Source organism: Pygoscelis adeliae, unplaced genomic scaffold (assembly GCF_000699105.1).
Source record: "Pygoscelis adeliae isolate BGI_AS28 unplaced genomic scaffold, ASM69910v1 Scaffold101, whole genome shotgun sequence".
In the NCBI taxonomy this organism is placed as follows: Eukaryota; Metazoa; Chordata; class Aves; order Sphenisciformes; family Spheniscidae; genus Pygoscelis; species Pygoscelis adeliae.
In genome coordinates, this window is record NW_008824238.1 from 3,066,119 (window position 1) to 3,073,729 (window position 7,611).

General features: G+C 38.6%; 1 protein-coding gene across 1 annotated transcript in view; it reads right to left on the reverse strand.

Moving 5' to 3' along the window:
* PKIA (protein kinase (cAMP-dependent, catalytic) inhibitor alpha) overlaps positions 1-7,274 on the reverse strand; it is a 43,531-nt gene extending 36,257 nt beyond the window's left edge. The window contains exon 1 of the mRNA XM_009335009.1: positions 6,804-7,274. The gene's annotated coding sequence lies outside the window, so the exon portion shown is untranslated. The remainder of the gene's footprint in view (positions 1-6,803) is intronic.
* Between the last annotated feature and the right edge of the window lie 337 nt (positions 7,275-7,611).

Here is a 7,611-nt window from a genome sequence, read left to right on the forward strand (position 1 = left end):
AAATGTATTATACAGTATCTGTGTTCCTCTGGGTGCATAGCTATCATGTTCATCTTCTATAAATACCCATTCAAACTTTATTTGTTCTGGAGATGCTCTGTGCGTGTGTTGGGGATGGGTGAAGGCTGTGAACCTGTTTTTCACCATTTATCAGTGGTTTTACTTTTGTAAAATTCAAGAGAATATTGCCATTGCCCCAGTCAGGCACTAGTAGTACCACATTAGGTATAGACACAAAAATTACACTCTAAAAGGACATGTAGCGGTGGTGGCATTATTTTTGCACATTGTCACTCAGAGTGAATGACACTGGCATTATACAATTGTTTACTACCTTACAATATTATAGCTGCCATTCAGCAGATCAACACCTGAACTCCCTGCAGGCAAATAAATACATCAAAGTAGTATTCAACAAGGCCTCTAGCTATCCAGGATAATTTAGAGCACTCCCTATTCAGGATAAATATTCTGCTGGAAAAGGTTTTGGTGTTTGTCTAAGAACTGAACATAAACATTAGTAGCCTGTGTGTAAACAAATATATGATAAAATGGGCTTACTTCATTGACAAAAAGCTGTGGTGTCCTTAAGCTTTGAAGGCATGCTGTAATCAATTTTGATAAGCTATGTCTCTTTCTCAAGTCATACAGCTTCTATATTCATGCATACTCCATTCACATCTCTTATCACACTTTGACTCCATCAGACCTTACAAATAACAGTTACTTAAAATGCAGCAGTCTATTTTTAGGCTTTTATTAAAAAAAAAAAAAAAAAAAGTGCTTCACATTATGCCTGCCTTTTAGTCTGAAATTTTTTTGCATGCTCCAATTCTTATATACATTAACGAATCCTATTCTCTTATTTCTGCTTGCCATGTCTGAGCTCACAAACATTAGCCCAAATCAGTAAAGCTGCCATCATCCCGCTATTTTAAAACAAGAGTAACTCAAAATAAAGGAAGGGTTTATGACTGAATCTCTCTTGGTCTATAAGGCTACACACTGCAGTTTTTTCTTTCTTACATTTAAAATGCATATTTTTGATACCCAGCTACCATCTTTTACGTCTCGCTGATGGCACCAGTTCCTTCCAGTCTCACTGCAAACATACTATTGTACTGATCCTACAATGAAAAGGAACCTAACAGGAACACAAGAGATCAGCCCAAATGAAACATGTAATTAATAACTGGAAAAAATATGCATAGTAAAGAAAACTAGGAAAGGAATGGAAGAGAAACAGAAATTATCATGCTACTAAGCAGAGTTCCTAAGTTCTGACCATTGCACATCAGAAATAAATTTGCAGGAAGTATATAAAAAAGTGACAAATAATCAATCAGATATGGAACAGAGTCTACATATGCAGAAAGAGTAAACAGACCAAGACAAGTCTGTTCTTGAGGAAAAAAAGAACGTGATAGTTATGTGAAATCATGACTAGTGAGAAACTGAAAAGGAAACAATTGTGTAACATTTCTCACATAATGACAATTAAAAGCCCCCCCCCCCAATTAAATCATTAGGCAACGAATTTTAAGGCAAAACAAAGAGATTTCCTTGCACTCCACGTGCACTGAATCATATAACTGCCAAAGAATACTGTGTAGGCTGAGAATATAAATCAGATCAACTGAACACATTCAGTGAGGACACGATGCCCCCTGCGATTAAACGTAATAGTGCAAACATTGCTTTGAGCTCATGAAACTCCTAATCAATGCTGAGCACTAAACACTGGGAGACTGTATCAAAAGATGATTACTCCATTTAATTTATGCATTACTTCTCTAGGCATCCTTTACTGGAATTTTGCCAGTGGTCTTATTTCAATAGCAGATTTATATTCTTACAGGCTAGGTCAGCTTTTCTGAATAAGAAGAGGTTTTTGTCCATCCTATACAGTTTGAACAGGAATCTGACAGTCACCATTCTAGTGTGAACAACTATTTTTTAATTTACTAGCTACACAAAACCCAACCAACCAATGCCAAATGTCATGCAGCACAGGAAAAAAAAAAAGTCTCCATATGTATTTCATTTTAAAAAGTCACTTAAAAAAAAAAAAAACAAACCCCCCCCCTCACCCTAATAATTCCTAAGACCTTTTGCTAAACTTAAATAAGACACATCTTTCATTGCTTTTTTTGTAATATATTCTTTGCAGTGTACAATAGTGTTTTCTCAGAATTCACTAGCAACATGCAGATACCAAGAACCTTCTGTGCCTCAAAGCAAGCACCTTGGGAAGTTTGAAAATAGCAGAGTTGGTTTATCCTGATCGCCCTTTTAAATTTACATCTCAGTGAAGTGAGAATGATAGTGAACGGCTACTTAACAACAAGAATTTTTCTTGGTCCACTTGTGGATAGATGATTTTAAAGTAGAAATGGATTTTTAATTTCTACTTTGACCAGGCTAGACAAAAAAAAATAAAAATTCAAAGACAAATCTAGAGAGTTACAGACCAGAAATATCAGGCAGAATTCTAGAAATTCTTTGAAAGCAAAGTTGAGAATCCAAGGCACTCATTAGATTGGACAAAGCAAACAGAGAATTGACGAAACATTTGTTTACATAAATTTAGTTTAGTCAGTTTAGAACAGACTTTTCCATGGGAAAAAAAAAAAAAAAATTAGGAGACACTCTTGATCAAGGCTTAAGTTCTGCTATTATTTACTTTTCCTTGCTTTGCAATGTGAAAACTCTGCTTTTGAGCCTTGGCCTGAAGGAGTTCACATAAACTGAGCTCAAGACTGAGCATAGAGAATTGGTGCGCTCGTACTTTTTGCAGTTATTTGGGTTGATGAGCTATCCAAATAGCAGTGGTCATCTTCACAGAACACCTTGTACAGGACTCACTGACAGGTTTCTCGTTAAGCATAATAGCTTTGACTCTTCTGTGAAGTTTGCCTCTCTCCTACCTACGAACAATCAACAAGTAGAGATGCTGAACAGGAACCAATTTAAGACTGGTGCTGAAGTAATAATATCCTTTACCAATATGATCCACAGTATTTTAAGTGAGGTTTAACACATACTATAAATAGTGTCATGGAAGGACCATTAATAAGCATCTGTGCTATTTTAAAACAACAGGTGGTGAGATCGTTTCACCACAGTTATGTGCTCACCATATGTGTAAGTGGAAATTCTGTAGGAGGTAGAAGGCAAATGAGTGAATAGTTAGCAAATATATATATATTACATAATATACATAATTATATAGATATATTAAGATGTATATGATCTCATTAAAACTGCAGCACATTTTACAGGCTAGCTAACAGCTGCCAAGATAACTTTAATATACCTTTGAGTCTTTTGGAAAAGTTGCTAGAACAAAGATGTGACAAAAAAAGCAGTCAAAGCAAGAAAAACTAAAATCGTGTGCTGGAGTTAGACCTATCTGCCTATCACATCTGATGAATCACTGGGACACTGTGCAGAAAGGGATGCATAACTGTGCAAAGATGAGCCAGTTGCTTTAAAGTACTTCTGAACACAGGACAGGTTAAATTGCTCATAAATTCTGTAAAGCCAAAGAACAGCAGTGTAGCCAATTTTAAATTTCATTTTAATAAAGGTTAGAAAGCAAAACAAATTCTACTAGAGAGAATTGCACCCTGGCTGACATGGAAATTCTTCCACTGCAGCTTTTCTGCAGAGTTCATGTTTTATACTTGGTTCACCCAGGGAAGAAGGGCAGAGATACCCTGGAATCATTTTACCACCACAGAAATGCAACCAGCTCAGAAATGCAACGTATCTTCAGTATGTTAGGGAGGACAAAGAACATTATCGTATCTTATTGGTTCTACAATATGAATTAAAGGAAGAAAAAATGAAATTATTTGATGTGGCATTTGGCTGGGACATTTGCACCAACTGCCCTATGAGAGAGTCCATTTTGTGTTACTTTCTCCTCCAATATGTTTAACTTTAAAGACAGGGATATATACTGGAAGCATACAGTTCATTTACAATCAGATGCTTTCTTTTATAATGTTGCTTTAATAGAGACATTTTGTAAGAGTATACAACAGGAAGACTTTCTCAAAACTAGTCTCTCAATGCATCATGAAATTAATACATATAAATGGATTCATGTTTGTGTTGCTGTCACATGCAGTCCTCTTCAAGAGAAAGGCTTAAATCAGCTTGCTTTTGCAAGAAGCATACATGATCTCTGTGCTTCTATCCCCTTATTTCAGATATGAAACTCAGGGGCTCATTACCTGGGATGAGTGCTGACTTGATTAGTAAGTCTTGAATACAAGATAAAAAGATGTCTATCTTGTTCCCACCACTACTATATTATAAACGGATAAAAGTCTTAGTTCTCCTTAACAATTGCTACCTTTGCAGTTGACTGACCACTCACAAAGTTCTTCTATTGACAATAATTAAAGAGTCCAACATGAAATTAATCTGCAAAGTAGGAGACAAAGTTTAAGTTTATGCCTGGTATTTATTTCTCAGATGGATATTTTATCTTACCTAGAAATGTTAGCTACTGCACGTAAAGGGCACGCATTTGGAAAGTATCAATACATTTGTTCTTCAGAAGAAAAAATGGTATCATTACTGTTAAAATACTCTTGACTGTTTGCACATGCTAAAGTACATAGTCTTAAGTTCACTGTATAATATCTGTCCACTCACACCCCGCCCAAGACTTCCTTTAAGGAATTCTTAATTTGGGGAAAATAAACCAACTCAAAGCCTAGTAACAACATAACTGAAAAATTACATGCTTGCTCTGGAATGTGATTGTTTCAGTTAGTTCAAACACCACTCAGAAACATCAGCTTTAAACATTCTCAAAATAAGAGAAAATATATTAACTGAAATGTGTCATTTCAGCCCTTGGGAAGGACCACAAGTGAAATAAAACCTCTGCAAATTCAAGGGCATTCAAGGTTATTGGGTTTTCCAGTTTGTTCTCCTAAGGAAACAAGCCTTATGCAAACATACCCATCTGGCCCCCGCTCATAAATTTGGTTAAATGAACCTGCTGGTTCAAAGGCTGACTGTGGCCTAGAAATCTCAAAGATAATTAAGCTCTTACAAATTTGAAGAACTAACACAGATGAAGAGTTCCAAAAAAGCAGACCCTCTGAGGAAAAGGCAGCTAAATCTCAGCTGCTACCCAGTCTGTCTGGCATCAACCAGCTGGCCAACTTGGCTGTTCTTCCAGTCAGCGGGGCTGTTGCCCCAGATTAACCACAATAAAGATACTTTTCTTTGCTTGGCAAAGTATGGAAGTTAATGTAAGAGAAGGAGGAAGAGGAGTTCTGGAAGAGAAGTCTGGAGGAAGTGGATTTTCATCAGTTACACCATTGAACTAAATTCACACCGATAATTATATATACACGTTTTTTCTATGGACACATGCACTCTTGCATTTTACATGATTACATCACCTGTCTTTGGAATACATATAAGATAAAAACAAAATCAATTAAAGTTTTCAGTGTCAAACCAATCAGATGTGCATTCACATCTATGATGACGTATGGCTCTTGGTCAACTATTCCTTCATCCCTGCCACCACATTGTTTTAAAAAATGTTAACTAACAGTGTTTTGAAACATTATTTAGGTTTGCCAGGAAGCACAAACAGCTAAATTTATTGTGCTAATGTTGTGCCAACATTAGTGAGTAGTCATATTACCCTGTATATACAACAGAATGGGAGACCACTACTTGATGCTCTCTTCAGTGAAGAAATTGACTTTATATAGAATTGGTGAACTAATATGAGAAGTATCTGAACTCAGCTACATGGTTTCTTTTTCCAGCCAAAGGTAATTAGAGGAAAAAGCAGCAAATGACTACAACATTGCAACCGCTGAGACAGCCGGTCATGCTCTTTTCTAGAAAGGGAAAAACAGTGGAGATGTCATATCTCAGACTCCCACGTGTTTTACAGGAACAAAGTAAATGTTTGGTAGACAAAAGATACAGGCTTGATGGAATGAATTTTTTTGTAGCTTGAAATGCATATATTGGATGTGCCATGGAATGCTTAAAAGGAACAAGCTTATATGGGGTCATAGTTAGTGACCGTTCTTCAGGGCAAAGATTTGTCTGTTGAACTGATTTCTGACACTGCGATTCACTAGTCACTCATTGTTTCAGCCTTGTGAAGCCTCAGTTGTCTTTTACACACATTTCCTGTCTCTGCAGCCATCATTCGCCTACCGCATACCTAGCAACAGTACTGAGGCAAACACATGTATTTAAACATCTTCCCAGAAATAATGACAACAGACCGAGCAACTGCCTGTTACCTCCCTAAGTATTACTTTTGTCATTCTAGCACCATGACCAGAGGCTTCAACCACAACTGGGGATCCCACAGCTTTCTGAACTGCTCTGTAAACAGGTAGGATAGCAGGATCCTTTAAGATGAACATACAAGTAAATAGACATTGAATAAAATAACCTTCAGCTTCCAATATCCTGCTTCCTTTTTTCATTAAGAACAGATTAATATCCAATCCTTTTCTTCCCAGAGGCACAATCATTGTTTTTGCTTCCAAACCAAACCACATAGAGCCATTAACCATTACTACATGCAGATAGCGCTCATTCTAATGACCTGCCTCTGCATGCCAACCCTAGCCTCCTGTATTGACATGCCTGCTTCAGAGCAACCTTTTTTAGAGCAGAACAAAGAAAAAACAAAACCAAAAATCACCGACACATCAGACAGAGACATAGGCCGGGCAGATTTTCCCCTTCTACTCAATTCCGAAAGACCATTCATCTAATATTAAGATCCGTGTACGTACCACAAACAATGTGCAATGTCAATGGCCAAGCTACAATGCTGCACGTACTCTTGTTTTTCCACTTCTGAAGGTGATATGATGGAAGAACAACTCACTAATTCTTCCATTTAGAAAACAAAGGTATTTGAATTTTGCTGCTATTTTGTTTGTCCCAAACCTTGTGCTAGATGATAAAAATGGAAAAAGGAAAAAACACAAACAGAAGTCCCCGAAAAAGTCAACAGAATCCATTTTGGTATAAGGGCCGGTTCTCCCAACTTCTTCTACACTCCCTTTAGTTTCCTGTGAAGCGAATTCCAAATCCAGGAACGTAAGCGAGACGACATCCTTTTTCACTTCTGTTCCCCTGAAACCCTTCTGCCCTAAGATGTCTTCCCCGTCACTCGAGGAACGCACACCGGACTGGAGAGAGCAAGAGGAAACCCGGAGCGCGGTCCTGCACCTGTCGCAGCGCTCCACAGTCCTTCCCGCCTCTGCGCCCGTCCTGTGCTACGCCACAGACAAAATGCCCCCTCCACGCGAGTGAAGCCCTTCCGACAAGGGTAAAGCAAGCAGCCCGGGCAGCTGAGGAGAGGGCTGGCACGGAGCCACCGCACATCCTGGCAATAAAAGATAAAATGCAACACCGTGGCGCCTCTGAGAGGGCAGCCTCTCTGCTTTTGGAGGGAACCGCAGGAGAAGGAAGGAGAAGGAAGCTACGTGCCTAACCACAGCTCCAGACCCTGCCTGCGCGCACGCAGCACGGCGCCTTTTTCCCGGGCCCCCAGCCCGGCTCTCCCCGCGCTCGCAGCGGGCAGGCAGCGGCCTC